The 22103-nt window shown below is 47.5% G+C and overlaps 1 protein-coding gene across 17 annotated transcripts in view; it reads right to left on the reverse strand.

Moving 5' to 3' along the window:
• Positions 1-22103, reverse strand: part of LOC139361655 (disco-interacting protein 2 homolog C-like) — a 230607-nt gene that overhangs the window by 128692 nt on the left and 79812 nt on the right. For 3 of the 17 annotated variants that reach the window (XM_071090414.1, XM_071090406.1, XM_071090394.1), the window contains exon 1: positions 3088-4184. The exons of 9 other annotated variants lie outside the window; for them this stretch is intronic. The gene's annotated coding sequence lies outside the window, so the exon portion shown is untranslated. Of the gene's footprint in view, positions 1-2917; positions 4185-20482; positions 20778-21315; positions 21434-22103 lie in introns of those variants that run through there. 5 more of the 17 variants (XM_071090410.1, XM_071090397.1, XM_071090399.1 and 2 more) reach the window with 4 other exon arrangements.

The following is a 22103-nucleotide window of genomic DNA, read 5'->3' on the forward strand; positions in this document are numbered from 1 at the left end:
TCAAGTTGCTGCTTTCTTCATTACAATCTTGTATATCCTTCTAACACGGCTCAAAATGTTTACATTTGAACACACCTCGAGTATAACAAAAAATAAAGTGCCTGTATTTCACAAACGAGCAATTTCCAGTAAGGCTGCATCCTGCTCTAGTTAATCCTTTGACAATGTAAAACTGAGCCATCCTGACATAGCACTGACACATGGTGCAAGAAGAATGACCTCCAATTAAATCGCTAGATTTAGAGAACACGTAAATATAGTTTATCACTAATTCACTAACCATTAGCAAGATTTTAAAGGAAGAAAAATTATCAGGACTGTAACTAGGAATAAAGGCAAAAATAAACATGAAGAAATTAGTCACGTTTAAATCAATACCCTTTCTGTGAGGCCGTAACAAAGTATACACAGCAGGGGCACAAACTGTCATGCTGAACTGTCACCAAGCTCTCTATGAAGGTAGTAAGAGCGTCCCAAGTCGCAGAGCCTCGTCTTCCTATTTAAACCCTAAACAGCCAACACCACTCAGCATGCAGTGAGAGCTCTGAAAGCTCAGAGGAATGCATGATGGGATGAAGGGCCCTAGCCCTGCCATCACCCTGCTGCTTATTAAAAATATAAAACAGAGCCCTGCCTTCAAGGTGCCCAGATCTAACTAGTACAAGGTTTTGCTTTTAACAAGTTAACTACGAATGATGAAGACTCTCAACAGCTGTGCGAAATGTAAGGCAACCTCATAAGAGGAACTTGGCTGAGACTAAACCCAGAGATGGTTTTTTAACCACAGAAGAGGAAAGAACTGAAGAACCTTACAGAAAGTTGACAGCAATTTCTATTTCTCTATGGTACAACCTGGAATTTACCTTTGAGACAGACTGCCCTTCTGTTCTGAAAAATCAGATTATTCTTGCAATCCTCCATCAGGACTGAAATTCCCAAAGGCATGGAAAACCAAGTACTAATTTTAACCCCCCCCCAAAAAAAAAAAACTACCTATGATCTTAGATGTGAGATTTAGTATTCTCAAATTCCAAATTTGGAAATATTTTGCACAAAGTCCTTCTTTTCCCTGTTTACTTGAAAGCTCTCTATTCTTTTGTCCTAAACACCTTCCTTCTCATCCTTCCAAACAATATCTGAAGATGAACTTACATATCGTTTTCAATGTTACAAAGAAGATACTACATTTGTCATGAACTGTTTATATTCACAACTCTAGGAGGGATTTTGCTACATCGTGAGGAATAACACGAGGCAGTTAATACGCCACCAATAAAGAACAGTAGAAAGTGGACACATTTCCTGATGAGTGCCGATTTCTCATTGAGCTGCTGACAAAGTTATAATACAGAAAGCTAGACAGCTGCTGTGTTAGTTCTACCTCACTTAAGTGACCGAGTCATTGTTGTTTCGGTTCCCTCTCTCGTCTGGGGATGAGACACACCTCACAGAGCTGTTTATGATTTCAGGAACACACACATCAATGAAGTGACTGTTCCTAGATCGTTGCAAAGGGTAGAGTAACCTGCCAAATTTCAACTAGGTTGTAACAAACAACTGTTTTCATCCTACACTCTCCGGTGCCAGCGAGATGGTGCGTTCTTGGATCCCTGCGGGAGCCCTATTCCTGGTGCCATAGAGCGCACACACACATTTACATCCACATAACGTACGTATATGGCACACTGTAACACGTGTACCTGCATAGAGCTTACACACATCCGAATACGTGGAGTGTACATAAGTGCACTACGTGCGTACAGAGTGCACACACATCCAGATCCATGTAGGGTACATGCATAGAGTGTACACACATCCAAATATATATAGTGTACAAACAAGTTCACTACGTGTGTACAAGCATAGAGCATACACACATCCATATAGCAAATGTACATAGGTATGCTAACATGTATGTACATGCAGAGCATGTACACACGTCTATATGCATACAGTGTACACAGGTATACTATAACCTGTATGTACATGTATATGGCATACACATGCACATCCGTATGTACACAGGTATGCTATTTGCTATATGTATACACATGCATATAACATACATTCTTATCCAATGTACGTAGGTGCACTACAGCATGCATACACATGTGCAGTGTACACATATGCACATGTATACAATGTACATCAGTACACTAACGTATAAAACGTATACACATATGCAATAGTGTACGTACATATGCAGCATGTATACGTATTATTGTGTACATATCCAGAAGTTTATTCAGTGTGCATAGTGTACATGCATGCTTGTGTGCACATATGTATATATACATCTGCAGAAATAATGTGCACATACCCACATGGTGCACGTACACAGGTATGTATATGGCATTAAATACATGCATGTATGTACACATGTAGAACAGATAGGTGTCCAACTAGTGTGCATATAATCATCCCCGTAGATACACACATATACACATGTACATGCATGCCTACAGCATGCACGTGTGTACGACACAAATGTAGTGTACATACCTATACACTGTAAATACATGCAGTGGAAATACACGTAGTATGTGTACACCACATACACACATGTACATTTATACAGTACACATACACCGAGACCCAGAACGGGTCATGAGTATTAACACGGCGCAAACGCTTCCAGTTCTACCTAAGTGAATTTTTTTCAAACTATAATAGAACTCATATAAAAAGGGTTTTTAAGGAAATCAATACAGCTAGTGACAAAAACAGTGGGAAGGGCACAACCACTTTCTCTCAGAGTTCTGGGCCTGACCGTGGAAGTTCAGAGGTTTCCTAATGCAGTACACATCAGAACTGACTCACAATGAAGCACTCCTTAAAAATTAAAAATGTGTCCTCATGTTTTGGCCTTTGAGACAAAGCCTCTTAGTTAATCGAGTTCTGACTGAATTTGACTCACAGTACTCTGGCAGATTCTTCATTTTCTGGTGAGACAGACGAATGTCCCAGGGTGAGGGCAATGCCAGCCGTTTCAGGGTCAGCTTTTCGAGGAGCGATGTCTGGCAGAACACAATCCAACACCATAGTAGGATCCCCCACCCAGCCACTTAGACGCTTTCTGGTACTTACTCTGTCTGCTTGTTTCCCTTTCTTGAATTCAGCTGGGGGGAGAAAAAAAACCAAAAAAATCAAAACCAAAAACAGCCCATGTGTTTGTGTGTCTGAAAAGTGAATACATCCACATCCAACTTTCTAAATGATACACGGCAGGTGTTGATGGTCACCAACCAGTGGCCACTGTTGACAAAATACAAAGTCATCTGCAAACATGAACGAGTTTCTAGGAATACAAAAGTCAAGGGAATTTACTTCACATATTAAAGGTGTCAAGGGTGCTCATCAAAAATATATTTAGAGGTTTTCCTTTCAAGTTATTTTTGAAGATTTTTAAGTTGCAATACTTAAAAGCCTCTGGGAAAAGAAAGGATACAGGTATCTGGAAGATTTATACTAAATGATTTTCATGTCTTTTTGATAAAGTTAAATAAGGTCAGCCTTGAAGTAATGGCTTCCACTACTCTGAGGCTGTGGATGGAATCCACACCACCACCAGACAATTGAATAAACAGCAAGGCTGCACACACAGGACACAGGCAGTGAGCCAGCCTGACTAGTTGTCAGCTTCTGGGTCAGTTCTACCCAGTTCTGGCCAGGCCCCACTGGAGATGAAAACCTGCCCTTTAGAAGCCTTCAAACCCCACCTTTCAAAATCTAATCCTCTTCAACTGAGGCCCAAGTCCAAAAATCTACTGACATCTTAGCCCGCGGTAGGCCAGCTGTCCCCCAGCCTTTTTGGCACCAGGGATGGGTTTCATGGAAGACAATTTTTCTGGGGGGTGGTTTTGAATTGCAACTGTTGCACCTCAGGTCAGGCAGCGGATCCTCATAAGCAGCACCTCCGAGATCTCTCACAAGCAGTTTACGATAGGGTCCCAGCGCCTAGCAGAACACACAGCTAATGATAGGGTCACAACACCTAGGAGAACATGCGGCTTATGATAGGGCTCCAGCACCTAGGAGAACAGGCGACTTAGGAGAGGGTCCCAGCACCTAGGAGAACAGGCATTAAATGAGTTGGCAAAGCCAAAAATCCACCGGATCTACCACTCCAAAGCAAACATACACCACTGCCCAATATTGATGTGAGCCAAAAACAGGGAAGTCCTGAGGGCCCACACTGACCACAGCCAGACACCACTTCTGCAAGAAGCAAGCACGCACCTAGAGATCACCAGTGATGACCCAGGAGAGCAGCTTTGAGCAGAGACAAAGGTGAAGGAGAGGCACATGGGCCAGGGTGCTGGGTGTGCCCGTCTTTGTGACCTCACTGAGATTGCTGACCTCTGGCCCTTGGTGTCCCTTCCTGTGGAGGTAGCAGCCCCCAAATCCCTGCCTCCCTTCAGCACTGACTGAGGCGGCCCTGAAGTCTCCCCAGGGCTGAGACTGCTTCTAAATCCTGTTAACTGCACACCCACATGAAAAACAAAAAACAAAATATCAAGTATGCAGACAGGAAAATAAAAATACGTGAATCCTCCCTTATTCAACAGGCATTTAAAAAGTAACAGGAAAATTGTGATAGTCTTTAAACAACCACCAGCTATCACGTCCTCTTGAAATGTTTTAGCTAATCAGGAACATCTTTACCAAGCACTTGTGTGTTCAGGAAATCAGTTGACAGGTCCCAAATAACCTCGGAGCCTGCGACCTGACCCCCACTCACGCACATCACCTCTCCAGAGGAACGTGTCCTGGACACCTTTCAAATGGTGAGGAACAGGAACAAGGGTAGCTTTCCCTCAACACCACAAAACAAGCTCGACCCCGAGGAGCCCGGAGAACAGCGACGTTTGTTTAGATGCTTTCCCACTGTCCTTGTCAGAGCAAACATTCCCATCCCACACCGCCCAGTGTTTAACTCTCCCTGGGATACCAGCAGCCGTCAACCCTCAACAAGCTGGAAACAGAGGCCAAGCTGATAGGAGGCCTCTCTCCATTCCTTACTGAATTCGCTCAGGACACGGATGTTCCCAAACACATATGGCCCTGAGTATTCCACACCTGGGGAACATTCAAACAGCAGACTCTGCAAAGACGTTCCCCTAAAGAGAAACTCAGTTTCTAACTTCCCTTAGGGAAAAACAGGAGACCCAGAACTTTCCAGAAAATCAAGTGTGAGAGGAAGCCACTCACCTCTGGCACTTCCTAAACCTGCCTTCCCGCGGGTGCTCAGGGATGTCCCCGCGACAGCCCCGTCCACCCAGGACGGCAGCAGGTCTCAGGCAGCCAGCACCTGGGCAGCTGGCCAAGCAACCCCAGGGTGAAAACGCCATCCCAGGCACCACTTCCCGGAGCCCCTCAGCAAGAAAAACAGAGGTGGGACAGAACCGAGGGCTGACTCGAGGCTGGGGAGCCACAGACCCGCACAGCTCAATCATCGGACATGCTCTTCTGTGGACAGAGCCCAGGGAGAGGCCAGCAGAGAGACCCTCGTGCCGGCTCCACGGGCCAGCGTCCTCCAGGGCTGCAAGTTTGTGATCACAGCTTCAGAATTTGGTTCCAGAATCTTCCGGAATCAAAGACGCACCAAACTGTGAAGCTGCCAGGACAGCAGGGCCCAGGAGCAGGCTCAGGGGAGGACCACTTAGAAACCCCACACACAGCATACACGTGTGCATGCTTACTCCACACATGCCACCGCTTCACCCAATAGTATACACGCAAACGCATGTATGTACTCCATACACACCCTCAAATACACTCACCAAATATGATGCGTGTACACACTCCACACACACCCTCAAATACATACGACACACATGAACATGCTCACTCCACCCACACCTGCTAAATACACTCAACCACACATGCACAAACGTGACACACGTGCACACTCATTCCGGACGTCACACCCCTCACCAAGTACACAGGTGCACACACCTCCAAGTTCAGAACCTGTAGACTCCACAAGCTTTGGTTTCCCCCACTGTTTCTCTCATCACATGAGATCCACACACAGGTGTCATTTACTGACATCTAACACCCGGGGAGGCCCTTAGACAGAACTGCAGTCACAAGTCGGCTTCATTCAGGCATTCATCACCAGCCTCCTGAAGCCACCTCCTGTCCCCAGGGGGAGCGGGGGCCGAGACCGGAGACGTCTCTGGGCTTACAGATCCCCAGGCTGGCAACCCAGCGAAATGAGGAGGGCTGGGCCACGGCCCTGGAGGGAGACGGGTACTGGCTCAAGTATGCGGAACATGAGTCCTCATTTCCAGACAGTGTCACCTACGACAGCGTCAGGTGAAAGCCAGTGGTTTGGCATTCCTGGGATAGACAGTTCTGGAAATACAAGGGAAGCTTTTTACTCCTCCCCTCTGAACACATGAGGTCCATGGTCCCCTCACATCTAACACTGGGAATCCGAATCGGTGACTCCTTGTCCACCTGAGGACCACCCAAGAGGATCCACACACCTGCTACAACAGCAGCACCGCACCTGGTCTGCAGGGGAGCAAAGCAAATCCCACCTTTATGACTAAAACTGGATTACCCTGACACTGGCAGCCTGCAGTGTGTGTATCGTCAAGCCCCCACGTCTGTGCCACCTGCAAGAGGAACACAAGCCCTTAGTCCCAGGTTCTCAGGACGGCCTGTGAGGTAGATGCTGGCACCTTCCCATCTCCCAGGGGAGAGGAGAGAAGGCCACGGTCAGGGCTTGCATATCAGGAGGGTCGGGATTCAAACCCCATCTGCCTCACAAAGCAGCCCTTACCATTCAAGTGACTTCTATCATCAGCCTTAAAATGTACCACAGTTACCAGCAATTCTGAGTGCTGTTCCTTGGGACATCATAAGCAAACATTTTGTTAGAAAGGTTTTGCCAAATCTGCTTTCAAAATCCTATGGTATGAAATGACTAATGAAAATTTGAGCTATGAAATAAAGCACATAGTTAAATGAATCCCAAAATGACTATCGCGAAGGAAGTTTTAACTTGAAGTGAAAAATATCCTCCAAATGACATCAGCCAGAATTATCTTCAATCATTACTGATCCCATATGCTTCAGGAATTATACAGCATCATCTCAGATATGAACTTAAAACCATTAGCTGAATGCACATTTCAGCACAACCAAAGTTCTGCTATAATAAGCAGCACAGGCGTCTCTGGAGAGGATTTTAATTGGGACTACAAACGATGTGCACGATCGTGGTAAGAGGTTTCATGCTGGCTGTTCTCCAAGGTGCGACACAGAGAAACACCACTAACCTCAAAGACACCTGCTGCTTTGTAATGAGATGAGAGACGATGTGGACGGACTACTGTAAATATTCGAAAAGGAGAAACAATGCAAGGAAAGAATCGTATCAGTTACCCTTTACATTCTTAGAAAAAAACGATTTTTCTTTTGGGATGATTTTAAAAGAAAATGACATTTCTGGATTTTTTTTAACTTTTCTTTCTGAGACAGGGTCTTGGCTCTGTCGCCAAGATTGGAGTACAGTGGAGCAATAGCAGCTCACTGTAGCCTTAAGTGATCTTCCCACCTCAGCCTCCAGAGTACCAGGGACCACAGGCACGCACCACCACACTCAGCTAACTTCTGTTATACAGATGGGGTCTTGCTATGATGTCCAGGCTGGTCTTCAACCCCTTGGCCTCAAGTGATCCTCCTGTCTTGACCTCACAAAGATTTAGCCTAAGCGACCATGTCTTATTGGAAAACAGACATTAGAGCAAATGTATTTCTGTAAGATTTTCTACCTCTTTTCACTGGAGAAAAAGGTAACTTGCCTCCAAGGGTCGGAGACAAAGACGTTACTGCAGACAAGAGCGCTGTGCATCCCGGGAACCGCTACACCACGAGGCACGGCCGTGCACACTGGACGCAGCAGTAACAAACGAGGCTAGCACAGGCCGATGCTGGCCCTCTCCAGAAGCAGGCCTATCCTTCCTCCTCTCCTCAGCCCCCTCTCCCTTCAGGCCTCAGTGGCTGCTGACAGCGGAGAGGCCACAACTAGAGGAGGCTCTCAACTCCACCAGGGACAGGAGTCCCGGACGCTGGGGACTCAACTGCTGTCCTCCGCATCCACCTCCTTCTGGTCCAGCCTTCTCAGGAGCCAGGCGTGGCCACTTTGACCCTCTTTTCCCTTCTGTGGCTCCTACAAAAAACCAGTCAGAGAGCCCAGGCTGCCTTGCACTCCAGGGATACCTGGCACAGGCCCCCTCCATGTCCTTATCCAAGCTCCTGGGGCCAGAAGGGTCTTGCAATATTTCACTTTCCAGTTGACCATCCCCAGCCTGAAATCCAAAGTGCTCTAAAGAGCATTTCCTTCGAGTGTCACGAGGAAGCTCAGAATGTTTCAGGTTTTGGAGCATTTTGGAGTAGGGACTCTCAGCCTTAATTTGAACCTCTTCAAGGAAGCCACACACTGAAGCCCCCGATGTCCACCCTACAGAATCCCAGCACACCATCTGAAGTCCTCAGCAACAGATTTTCTTTCTTCAAAAATAACCACAAGTCACAAACTCACACGCAATCACAGAAGGGGGTTGTGGACACCCACACAGATGATGAAATTTAACTGTCACATTTTTACCTAGGTAATTTAAAGTCATTCCTCAAAACACACCTGTTTTACTGAGTTGCATTTTAAGGTGAACACACACAAATCATTTCAGGGAAACAAACGTCACTTTGGGCTGCGTGTGGTTTCTTGACTCCCGTGAATAACTCAGCGTTCACCCTCACTTCTGGATAAGGGAGACGATGCAAAGAAAACTGTTAAAACAAAGACATGAAAACAAGTTTAAGAAGGGTTTGAAAGGTTCCTCCTGTCCTTCTGGAGGGGAGACGAGGATGCCTGGAAAGCTCACGGGGGACGGGAGCACAGCCTCCTCGGTGTGTCATGGACGCTGCCTCACCAAGGGGAGAGGATGATGCCTGGAAGGCTCACAGGGGTGGGAGCACAGCCTCCTCAGTGCTTTCTACACTCAGCAGCTTCAGAAATTCCTGCAGAAGCAGAACACATCATGAGAACTGAGACTGGAACACCCCAAAGAAAGGGATGAGGGGTCAAAAAAAGCATTCGATCATTACCAAGGAGCGCGGGCATGAAGCCGCTTCAAAGACCGTGTGAGAAGTCACTCATAGGCGTTTCAGAAAATAAGGGTAGTGCGAGATTGCTCGATCAGCTCAAACAGGCTGCCGTCCCTCAGGCCATGAAGTCCCTGAGATGAGCCTGTCACTGAGCAGAAGTCACTCGCATCTCTGCCAGAGAAAGTACTACAAGCTGACACATAACCTCATGAAACCTAGGCTTCAGCCGGTCAACAGTGAGTCTGACATGGTACATCCCTCCAGATAGTTAAAGACCCCAGGGGTTCATCGGACAACCTCGAAGGGCTGTGTCTGTCCAGCTCCTTTTCCAAGTTCTGGATGATTTTTCCTAATGCACTATAAGCAGCATGTTCCAATAGAGATGTAATTAACTGGATGGGTGTCCTCTTAATTTTGAAATTAGAAACACACTTGGCCAGGCACGGTGGCTCATGCCTGTGATCTCAGTACTTTGGGTGGCTGAGACAGCTGGACTGCTTAAGTCCAGGAGTTCAAGTCCAGCCTGGGCAACATTGCAAAACTCCATCTCTACAAAAAATACAAAACTAAGTCAGGCATGGGGACACATGGAACATGTGCCTGTGGGTCCTGGCTACTCAGGAGACTGAGGCAGGAAGATCACTTGAGCCTGGGAGGTTGAGGCTGTAGTAAGCTGTGCTCACACCACTGCCTGGGCAACAAAAAGGTTTTTTTGCCTGTCTCAAAAAAACCAAAGAGAAAAAGAATTATATACCTGACTAGGCCAAAATAAAAGAGGCCTTCGCTGCCTACATAAAGGGCTTTCAGAATTCACTTCCATCCTTAGGAAAGGGGGCCAACACCAGGCTGTGTCCCTTAAGATGCCCTGTCTCATATGGGAAAAAAAATCAAGAGAAATCAAATAAAGGCCATAAAATACATCAGTTTCAACACTAAAATTTGATAGTATGCTTTAAATTGAAGATGAGTTAAGTCACATTTCCAAACCTCTGAAAGCACGGTTACTGGGAGGGAATGGTTTGCAACACACAAACGCAGCTCTGTAAAAGTGCCCAGGCTGGATGAAGGCTCAAACGTCAGTGCAAGGAGAAAGTCTGAACAAACTCTCTCCTGCCCTGCTGCTGTCCTCTTCCAAAACACACTGTTTATCTGTCAGTTTAGAACAAGGCCTAGGGAGGTGGGAGGCAGGCCTGGGAGGGTCACCTAGCATCCAAGCTCCTCATCCACACAACTGCACGAGGCTGAGCTGAGCAGTACACACAAACACAACTAATTCTCCCCAAAAAGAAGACGGAAGGCAGCACACTGCCATGCCAGGCACCCTGCAGATGAGAAGATTGAGGGGAGCCAGAGGTACCTTTAATCTTGCTTGCATGGTGGAGGGAGAGGAATAATGCCACTCACTTGAGTGTTGCACAATTCTTTCTAGCACTGAGTGGCAGAAAACAAAAATTATAGATGCTTCCTCAGATAAATGTTTCTGAAGAACTGAACATAAATTACGTTCAGGAAATAACATTATGAATGCCTCAAGTGCTTCTGTTTTCAATAATCCCAGAGTAATTCTATAAACCCGGGAATCAGTCTCACCCAACTCCAGGATCACAGCCCAGGTGACGTGGGCACACATATCCTGAAGCTCCAATACTCAACTAAAGTGGGGCGAGTGAAAATGATCCTGGGTATAATTTACACGGACACAGGAAGGTGGCTGAGCCCCAAACCCCTAAACCAGGAAGACCAGTGTCCTTCAGGGGCCTCACCTCTGTCCTTTCGCAGCCTCTGGGAACCACCACTCTGCTCTCTACTGACACAAACGCCCCTCCCAAGGTACAACACCAGGAAGATCATCATTCAAAACTGAGGAACGTGGCAGAACAAAGCTGTCAGGAGATTTTAATCACCAACACCACTTGTTACATGACCCAAAGATGATTAAAATCCCAGGCCCTTCAAGACTGAATGCTATCTATACTTAAATGCATTTCATCACCATATTGGGGGGTTATTCCTTTGTTTTGCTGCAAATATATCCAACTGCTGTAAAAGGAAAAGGCAATTTGTTAACGAAGCTTCTTGGAGTGTCTCAACAGGCCTCGAGGTAGGATAAAAGGCAGGACTTCCTGGCAGAAACGCTCAGCTCTGAGGTCAGGTGGAGTTCTTGAGCACCAACCAAGGCAAAATAAGGTCGAAGACCACACCACACTTTCCTCAATCACATCTTCATTCCACCTTTCCTTCTATTTCTCACGACTTCACTGGGAGAAATTGTGCTAAAAGAAAATGGAAACACAGACATACATAGGAGACCCTACAGATGCTGAGAATGGGTGCAGCCATCACAGTCCGAATGTCCTTTCAGGGCCATCTGACCTGGCTGGGATCCAAGTATCCGAGGGCAGGATTGTATGTCAGACCCGTGAAGCCAAGATTACAGCCACTGAACGGCAGTTTTCCATCCCACGGAAACCGGCCTTGCTAGGGGCTTCCTCGGGGACCACCGACCTCAAGCCACCACCCGTCAACTACTTCAACTAACCTACATCATGGCAGAGGCCTCCCTAGGCAGACCAGCCCTGCCCAAGTCCTGCTTCATGGCAAACCCTCCAGACAAACGTCCTTGGCCTCTTCCGGGAGGCTGTGCTCGGAAGGTGCCCTCATTTACTTCTGTGGCTCTGAGACATTTAACTAGAGCCCAACACATTTCTTCCTGTTCACATAGTATTGAGTTAAAAGATTTTTATGAGTAAACTTTCACTGGGAAAAATACCATTTCAGGAGCCCCAGTGACCACAATGAAAATGTTTTTACCTTTCCTTACGTGACATCGGCAACGCCAGGTCCAGGAAACGTTCTGGATCTCAGATAATGGCAAATCCACTCATAGTAAGTCTTGGTCTTGTTTCACAAGCTATCAAATGCTGCCCAGAAGCAGGAAAAACCCCACAACGTGGCAGGGAGGGGCGACCAGCGTGAGTTCTAAGGCCAGACCACCCGGGTCTGCTGACAGCGTGGTGAGGGGCAAACAGTGCAGGGTCTAAGGCCAGACCGCCCGAGTCCCGCTGACAGTGTGGCTTCAGGAGTTTCCTAAACCCTCTGCTCTCCAAGTTTCATGTCAGAAAAATGCAGTGATAACTGTGTCCACCTCGTTTAAATATGTGTATATATACACACACATATATATATACTCCAAACCTACAGCCCTATAAAGGTCATTAATCCTAGTTATCCTCAAGGCATTGAGCGATCAATAATGAGCCATCCCCCTGGCTGCTGACCTGCCTCAGCCCAACCCTCCGGAAACCCCGCATCCGCACCAGCCACACAGGATGAGGCCAGGGAAGGAGCAGGACTGTGTCTTGGGAACTTAAACTCTGGAAGCTGAGTTAAATCAGTGCCGCTCAAATCTTGTCACCAACTATCTTGTTAAATTGGGAGATTCCATCTCTGGGGATCTTGAAGGAACCTGAGGTTCTACATTGAGTGAGATGAGCACTCGTGCTGCAATGAGACGGCAGGGAAAGCAACCGAATCTGGGGTCGCAGCTGCCTGAGGCTTGGGTCCCACCGGGAAAGTGGCACCAGGGCCCTCAGGACTGTGGCGGAGTTCCCAGGAGGCAAGTCCCGGTGCAGAGACTCATGGACCCAAAGATTGCTCCAGGGCCAGGAGGGGCTGCTGCGCTGACAGCCACGAGGCAGGCAGCCTTCGAGCTCCTCCAGCTGCCATCCTGCAGGCAGGGAGGACAGAGCCCAGACCACCCTGGGGCTCCCCCCAGCCTGCCAGGCTGGTACTCTTACTCCAGCCACTGACAAGAGTCCCCATGTTGCAAGCTAGGTTGAAACAGTGCCTCAGGCCTCGGGGCACATGCACCCCCCTGCAGGGCTGGGATGGCTATTCCCACACATCCCCAACTCACAGCAAAACTTAAAAATGAAAGTTGGAAGATACAGCCAGGAAACCAATGCTCAAGAAGCAACTCCAGGGTGACTCTTCCTAGAGCTATTGCTATTGAACATCTTTAAAAACATTTCCAGGGTGACTTCCTAGAGCAATTGCTGTTGAAAATCTTTAAAATTCTTCATTTCAAAATTAGCTTTTATTACACTGTCTTCCCTATTCTACCAAGACTCTAGAAAACAAAACCATTACAATTTCCAATTCTATCTTATAGCAAGTTAGAAATACACGTTTCCTCAAAGGATTCTACATGTTTCCTTGGCAATATCCTTTCCACGCCCCGTACTACTGCCCACAACAGAGAAGACTTTTCCAACTCAACCCAACCCAACCCAACCCAAGGGCCCTGAGACAGGCCCCTAACGAATTGTCTACAAACTCTTGAAACAGGCTTGCCCTGACAAATCATCTGCAAACTCCATCTTCCATTAAAAACAGTACTGAAAATGAACATATTACCACTTTTTAAAAATTACTGTAAAGTGGACAGTGTTCAGTTCTGTGAATTTCGGCACAATATTCCCATAATCATCATCACACAAGCAGAACAGTCCAACAGCCCCAAACCCACTCACGGGGCCTCATAAGCATACCCTCCCATTCTCAGCAACCACCCTTTCCGTGTCCTCCCATGACTCGGGTCTATCTTTTGCGAGCGTTGTGGCAAAACACTCGCAAAATCACAATTTCCTGGGCATCGTGCTTGGAGGTGCACCCAGGGTGTCCTGTGATCAACAGCCAGGCCTCGGGGCTGCTGGGTATTTATTATTCCACATATGGCTGTGGCACATTGTAACCTGTTTTGGACAACCATAGACAGCGCTATTAACATCTGGGCACAGTTTTTCTTAAGCATCAGATTCTGTTTCTCTAGGGTAAATACCCAGGATTGGGGTCACTGGGACCCACGTTTGTGTGAGTTCAGTTTTGTAAGAAACCGCCAAGCTGTCTGCACCATGCTGAACCCCAGCATCGCACAGGAGTCCCGACTGCCGGTCCTCACCAGCACCTGGGGCTGTTGGAAGACCTTAGTCAGGCGGCTCCAGCAGGGGTGTGAACAAATTCACTGCGGCTTCGGTGCACATCTCGGTGCAACCAGTCATGCTGAAGATCATTTCAGATGCTTTCGGGCCATGCTGAACCCCAGCATCGCACAGGAGTCCCGACTGCCGGTCCTCACCAGCACCTGGGGCTGTCGGAAGACCTTAGTCAGGCGGCTCCAGCAGGGGTGTGAACAAATTCACTGCGGCTTCGGTGCACATCTCGGTGCAACCAGTCATGCTGAAGGTCATTTCAGATGCTTTCGGGCCATCCTCCCGTCCTTCTCAGCGAAGCATCTGTTCAGGTCTCTTCCGCTTTTAAGTCAGGTGGTTTGTTCTCTGTCATGAGCCGTGGGAGTCCTGTGCATTCTGGATACGAGTCCTTTGCCGGCTGCATGGTTCGTAGACATCTTCTCCCCATCTATCGAAAATGTGTCTCTTCAATTCCCTAGGGGTGTCTTTTATATTAGAAGTTTAATTTTGATGAGTCTTACCTACTTGTTTTCTTCCTTGATTATGGATCATGGTATGGCTAAGAGCTCTCACCCTAGGTCTCCACAATTTCCCTTTCTTTTGTAGTTTGGTATTTTACATTCAGGCCTATGGTCCACCTTAATTTTCATACAGGAATTTCTCCCTGTTTTCACTCTTTTGCATACAGCTGTCCCATAATTCCAGCACCATTTGTTGAAAAGACTCAAATTCCACTGAACTGCTTTTGTGTCTTTGGATCTGTTCTGGACTCCACTCTGTCAGCTGACCCGTGTGTCCATCCTGAGCATAATTTATGACTTTAGTGGCTGTCTCTGTGAAAAAAAGTAACTCTGTCTGGAAGCAAAAACTACATTAGAAGTGCTCTAAATAAGATTCTTCCTGTTGTCAGGAGAGCAAAGCCACTGCCCTAAGCAGAGGTGAGGCCTCAACAGCTCCCAGGCACAACCTTAACACACAATGGGGAAGGGAATTCATTTCAAGGGCCACAACGTGAGACCAGCATAGCCATGAAAACTGCAATAATTTCACAACAGAATGAAATTCATAAAGAATTGCTGAGAAGCGTGTGATAAGTTACATAAATCACTGTTCCTTAAATTCTGACGGTTGACTAGAACAGAAATAGCTTCACGGTACAGTTCAAACAGGAGAAAGGTAGGTAGGGGTGGTTTCCACACCACACAGGGCCTGCAGGAAAGGGACACTCTTCCTCTAAATGGGAGATCCCGGGAGTGATGTGATAAACCATGGTGAGAGGCAAGGAATTGTGCAAGCCGGACTCGCGGCCTTGGCCCCACCACGGAGCCTGTGTCCATGAACGACGAGGCTCAAATGTCAGGCTGGGGCAACCGAGGCAGTTATCAGGGGACAAGAAAACGAGCGCACGGTGGAGGCAAAGGTCTGATATCACGCGGCAACTTCGAGTCCAGTGGGACAAACTGACTCAAAATACAGGTTTCAAACATCACCACAGAGAGCTATTCCTCGGCTCTGGAAAGGCTAAGTGACTAATGCCCACACTGAGCATCTGCTCCCAGAGACGACCCTGGTGACCTAAGGGCCAGCTGCTCCGAACCCGCCCCGAACCTCAGTGAGGAACTTTGTTGGTATCTTACAGCACACTGACATGTTCCCTTAAAATCTGGTATTTCATCAACAATGCAGGCGCCAGCTTTGACTCATACACATTTCGATTAAACAAGATAATTTACACCCTGACCGTGCCAGGTAAGAGGTTTACTACAATCTTTAAACAGAGCCAGAGGCTACAGTCTGCTCCTACACAACACCATGTCTCTACAAGTTCGATGAGTTTTTACTTTCCATGTCTTCACTTGCCTAGTGCTAGAAAGCAGATTAAAAACAGAAGGAACCCAGAAACACTATTGAATGAGACTCAAATATCTTGCAGTCATCATCGAGATGAGATGTTTATTAAACAGAAATGTTCTCCCCTGTAGAAAGCAGCACATATCAACACGCACCGATAACTGTCGCCAGCATTCCAGATCATCTTCCCTTCCATGGCCACAGTGCAGGGCAATGGACCACGCACACCTGCAGACCCACGGAAAGCGGGGTGACACGGCCGATTCTTGTAGCGAGCAGGCCAGGGTGCACTCAAAGAGCATCTCTTTCCAGAGGTCTGCCATGGAAAGTTACACATTTATTCCACGAGTTAATGGCACTGCACCGAACATTTCTGTAAGAGTCTCTAAGCAAGTATTTCCTTCTGCCTACAATGGCCCGACACAAACTGAAAAAGCTCTTGGAACTGCCAAAGACTTCAGTATCCCCTTAACTATTGTCATGCACATCCATGTGAAGAGACCACCAAACAGGCTTTGTGAGCGCAACATGGCTGTTCATTTCACCAGGGTGCAGGCGGGCTGAGTCCAAAGAGTCAGCGAAAGGAGCTAAGTGTGGGGCCGTTTTATAGGATTTGGTTAGGTAAAGGAATATTAGTCAAAGGGGGCTTGTTCTCTGGCGGGCAGGAGTGGGGGTCACAAGGTGATCAGTGGGGGAGCTTTTTGAGCCAGGATGATCCTGGAAAAGGAATTTCACACACACAAAAAATCATCGCTTAAGGCAAGGACTGGCCATTTTGACTTATTTCTGGTAGAATGTTATCAGTTAAGTCCAGGCAGGGCATTTGCACTTTTGTGATTCTTCAGTTACTTCAGGCCATCTGGGCGTATATACGTGCAAGTCACAGGGGACGCGATGGCTTGGCTTGGGCTCAGACGCCTGACAACTATAGTCTTTACTTTTAAGGTGTGGGGTAAGATCATATAATCCCCAACTAGGCTCCTGATGCTGTGTGTGGCATCCAGCAACAGCACGTTCCATTCCTGGATTACATTTGACTCAAGAGTCCACAGTGAGAACGATTTCTGGTGAATGAAACACCAGGCAGGAGGGTGATTCCGCTGGGCAGCTCTTCACACACAGCCCAGGAGCTGAGGGGAGAGGAACAGGCCCACGCGCGTCCACCGTGCTCACGCCCCCTTCGACTACCCCCCACTCCTAGAGGCCCGGACCCAAGGGAAATCTGACCTGAAAATGGGCAAACCCTCACTTTGGCAGAGAGACAGGGACTCGGGGCCACAACTTGACCTCAGAGCAACACAAGTGCAGACACAGCACCCCAGGACACCCTCCCCACCCAAATTCAAGGAGGAAAACCAACGCCCCGCCCCCTTGCGGAAACCCCCGGCTGCTGGAGCAGACGCCTGCCGGCGTGTGCAGCCTCTCCCGTCCCACGTTCCTGGCTCAACACCTGTGCCTCAGCCCTGGCACTGCTCGCCACACCCACAGGTGTGCCAGGAGGGGCAGGTCCTAAGGTCTCCACTGCACCAAAGTCTGCAAGGCAAAGGGGCCGCTCCCTCCAGCAGGAGTCCAGAAGCACACACTGCACCAGCGTCAAGGCGTGAGAATTCTCCCCTCGGTCTCCGAGTCTCCAGTCTGTTGCCCGCCACGGTTTTCTGCCAACGGCGAGGCCCAAGCTGGGCGGCACATTTGGTTCTCACCATTTCCCTTGTCAAATCAATACTGCAAACATATCCAATTCATCCTGTCACTAAAAATGAAATAATCCGCCATCTCCATCACAGATGATGCAATCAGGTTTTCATTACCGGGTTTTTGTTTTGTTTAGTTTTTTGGTTTTTTTCTATTTTGAGATGGAGTTTCTGCTCTGTCGCCCAGGGTGGAGTGCAGTGGTGCGATCTTGGCTCCCTGCAACCTCTGCCTCCCGGGTACAAGTGATTCTCCTGCCTCAGCCTCCCAAGTAGCTGGGATTACAGGTGCCTGCCACCATGCCCGGCTAATTTTCATCTTTTCAGTACAGACGGGGTTTCACCATGTTCACCAGTCTGGTCTCGAACTCCTAACCTCAGGGGATCCACCTGCCTCCTTCTCTCAAAGTGCTGGAATTACAGGCATAAGCCACCACTCCCGACCATTACTGGTGTAATTTCTAAGCCACTCTCTCACACCCACTCCCTTTTTTTTTTTTTTTTTTTTTAAGAACCAGCTTTATGCCTATATTTTTTCCAAGAGAACCAGTTACCCCATTTCAAGTACAAATAAGACACGGTGTTTAAAAACCAAAAATGCCCATTTGCACAGAAGTCTCCAAATACCCAGTCGATTTAAGCCTTGAGAATAAGATCAAGCTGTTGGCTGAATACAACTTCCCTTTCCATCTGTCTGCCTGTGAGTTAGACACAAGGATGAAGCCACGAGCTAGGGACATAAAGGCAGGAACCAAGGTAGCGGAGACTCCAAATAAAAGCTGGAAGACCAACACAAATGCACCACACCCTGTACACCCTCCTCTCCTTCCTTTTCAGAATTTCCAGAGGATGAAACAGGGACCTTCTCAGACGTCCCACGATGCAGGCGGCCAGAGGGGAAGGCGGCGGCAGCCTGAATGAGGCGACCGGGAAATCACTTTCCACAAACAGAAATTCTCCATGTGCTTTACATCCTCTGTCTCTGAAGAACTATGCCAGGCTAACAGTCGCTAGAAAACCGCATTCAAGTGTCATTTCCCATTTCAAGCAAAGAAAACAGTGGTGGGGCATGAGGGAAAAACATAGCCATGTGTTCTGGGCTATTAAATAAGGTTTTTTCTGTTATAAACGTATAATTTTACATTCTCAGATTTCTGTATAATTGATATGCTTCCTAATTAGCAGACATAGTAATAAAAAGTGAATTCCAAGTGTAAGATCGGAGGAACCGTTCACATGGCTTCAGGTTCTGCTACTGTGTTTCAACTTAAGAAAATGGTTCTGTGTGTTGGTAACAAGGCCTGAGAGTCTGTGTGAGAGTCTGTGTGGCTGTAATCAGGGTTCGTGTTGGCTCCCTAGCAGAGGATGTTACACTGTTACATTATCTTCTACAAAAAATCCTGAAAAAATGAAGGCTGAATAGACATACACACCCACCCAAAATAATCCAAATGTCCACCGATATGAAAAACAGATGAATTACGGCTTCCATCGTGGAATATTCTTCAGCAGTGAAAACAAACTATAGCCACAGGTGCCAACTAGGATAAAGACAACCTTTTAAACACGCTTAAAGTGAACTGACTAGGCAGAATTCCTTGATTACAGGCATCTGCTCCAAAAGGGTACTGTTATTAATCCTGTGATGTAGAATGATAGTTAGCAACCCTGTTTCGGGGCACATCTAGAAAAAAGCAAAATAATGACTACACAATTTTAAATTCTTTGTAAATTATAACTATTACTATGAAAATTCTAAAAATGTGAAAATCTTCCCAACTGTTATTGGACACGCTTCAAAATAAATACCCTGGCATTGCTTGCCACACCCACAGTTGTGCCAAAATAAATGAAAATATAGCCCAAGGTAGTAGAACTGAAACCTGAAGATGTACGAGCCGTCCCTGTCTCGCTATCTATACATCGGGTAGAAATTTAAGAGCAGGTAGTGACACTGCAATGCAAGGCTCAAACCAACTGGGTATTTGGAAACTTCTATGCAAAGTGGCATTTTCGGTTTTTAAACACGGTGTTATTTGTACTTCAAACAGGTAACTGTTTGGTTCCCTTGGAAAAAATATAGCCATAAACCTGGTTTTTTTAAAAAAATACGGGAGTGGGTATGAGAGAGAGTAGCTTAGAAATTTTAAAAGTATCAGCAGGGAGCAGTGGCTCATGCCTGTCATCCCAGCACTTTGAGAGGTAGGCCCAAGGGGCCTTTGAGGACACCGGTCTCCTCTGCTGCCTGCCTGCTGGACTGACCCCCCAGGACATTCACTGGGTTTCCACCCCTGTCTCATTCAACATCCCAAGGGTGGTCTTCATCCTCGTCTGGGGCTCAGCTCTGCCCCAATTTCCTAAATCTCTGCCTTCAGAGCCTGAAAACACCCACGCCCAGGGTCACCCTAAGTCCACGTTTACCCCAGAGAGTCCCAATTTTATGTTTTCCAGGCATCGCCTTAGTGATAATTTATCCTGTAAATTCCAACTTGCCTTCACACCTCACCCCTGCTGTCTCCCAGCAGAACCCACTCAGATGCACATGCCCCAGACCCACACCCAGGTCTGTACATGCTGCCCTGCTCTACCCATGTGGGGACCACCTCTCTTTCTTGAGGAATCAGCTGGCGATCATCTCCTTGTGGAGGGCTGCCCTGACTTCCAACTCTCTCCAGCAAAGGCAGAAGCCATCCTCGGTACTTCCCCAAAACTCAGGCCAAGTATGAAGATGGCGCAGATGCTAGCTGTGCCTGGGATGCCATGGGCAGGGTCCCCAGATGCTCTGCACATGGCCCGGGGCACCCCCTGAACACAGCAAGTGCTGAAGAAATAAAACTGACGTGCACTGACCTCTGATAGGGCCTCCTTCACCATCCACATCTGTCTCCCCTCTGGACAGTAAAATCCACAGGACACAGAGGGCTTGTCTCACTCATCTTCAAACTCCCAGGGTCACCCTGGTAGGTAAAGGGGACTCAAATGTCTTCTGAAGGAAGCGACTGGTTAGCTGCCAAGTTAAAGGGCCTCTGAAATTCAGAGCTCTGCATAGCAGTCCAGCACACTTTATTATGAATGACTCCAACCACAGCAGAAGTGGCCGTGGAACCAGTGCTAACCAATTCAGGGTTTGTTCACTGTTTCTCAGTTCATTATCACAACGCATTCTCACAGAGCAGCTGCGCACAGATCCTCAGACATCTACACAGAGTGGGACGATGGCGCCAAGTCACGTCAACGTCCTGTTGCAGACTGGGAGACAGCAGTCAGACACGGACCCAGGTAGAGCACAGACCTCGCGTTAAATCGGCTCCGTGTAAACAGCACTCCCTGCCAGGCCCTTTCCTATCTGCACAGCTTCTACAAATTCAACTCTCGCACCTGACACCTAAGAATACTGCACACCCCCATGTGAATCCCCTACTCACCTCCCAAAATGACCCGGCATGGCCGAGTACAAAAACTTTCAACATAAGGGAACTGGAGGGCATGTGGGGCTTTCTCGAGTCCCTGCTGCCTCCTGATGGGAGGGCCCAATGCTTCACACTCCTAGTGAAGGGCGGGTCTCTTCGGCCCCCAGGCTTTGACCTGGAGCTTAAATCAGCATTAACTAATTTCACCTTCCAGGACCAACTTCAAAGGCCTGCAAAGCCAGAGAAGGGAGAGGAGATGGAACACGCCCTCACCTCAGATCTGCTGCAAGCACACACTTCTCAGATGCGTCCCAAGGTGCACAGCGTGTCCGATGCCTGTTTCACATCCACCGACCTGCAGGTCTTCTATGTGGCATCAGCCTCCTGGGCACTGGGAACAAGAGGTATAATGGCAAGTCCCTTCTGCAGCAAAGCTGAGGCAAAGGGACCCAACACATTGGAACTGACCTTTTTCTGACAGTATCAAAACAGAAGGAAAATACTGTACAGTCAACTCCCCCTCACGCAGGTTTATTTACCTGTGACTCAGAGGCCATGACAGAGAACTTCAGGTTCTTACCGATTCCTATTTTCCCCATCCAGGAAGCCTTTGTTTTTAATATCGTACGAACTTGCCATTTTGTAGGCCAAAAACAGCAAATATTGGCAGTTTCCTACAGTTCAACTGAATAAAATATGATCATGGCCTTTTGTGAAACCATGAAGAAAAGGTGGATATCTCAATATGTGTTTCCAGACTGGCTTTGTTCCTGAAGCGGTAACTCTGTTCACTCAGGATATTAGACACTGAAGAATAAACATCAATATCCCACCAAGAAAACCAAAGGAATGAAATAATTTTGCATCCACCTTGGAACCTTTTTAGGACAAGGCAGGACACAAACTTCTAAAAAGCTGCAATTGTCCCTCTGTATACACAGGGACATGGATTCCAGAACACGCCCCGAGTTTACCCAAATCTACATATCCACAGGACCCCACGGCCACCCTATGGAACCACATGTAGGAAACGTCGGCCCTCCACAAAGCCAGGTTTTTTC

Source organism: Macaca nemestrina, unplaced genomic scaffold, assembly GCF_043159975.1.
Source record: "Macaca nemestrina isolate mMacNem1 unplaced genomic scaffold, mMacNem.hap1 Scaffold_87, whole genome shotgun sequence".
Lineage (NCBI taxonomy): Eukaryota > Metazoa > Chordata > Mammalia > Primates > Cercopithecidae > Macaca > Macaca nemestrina.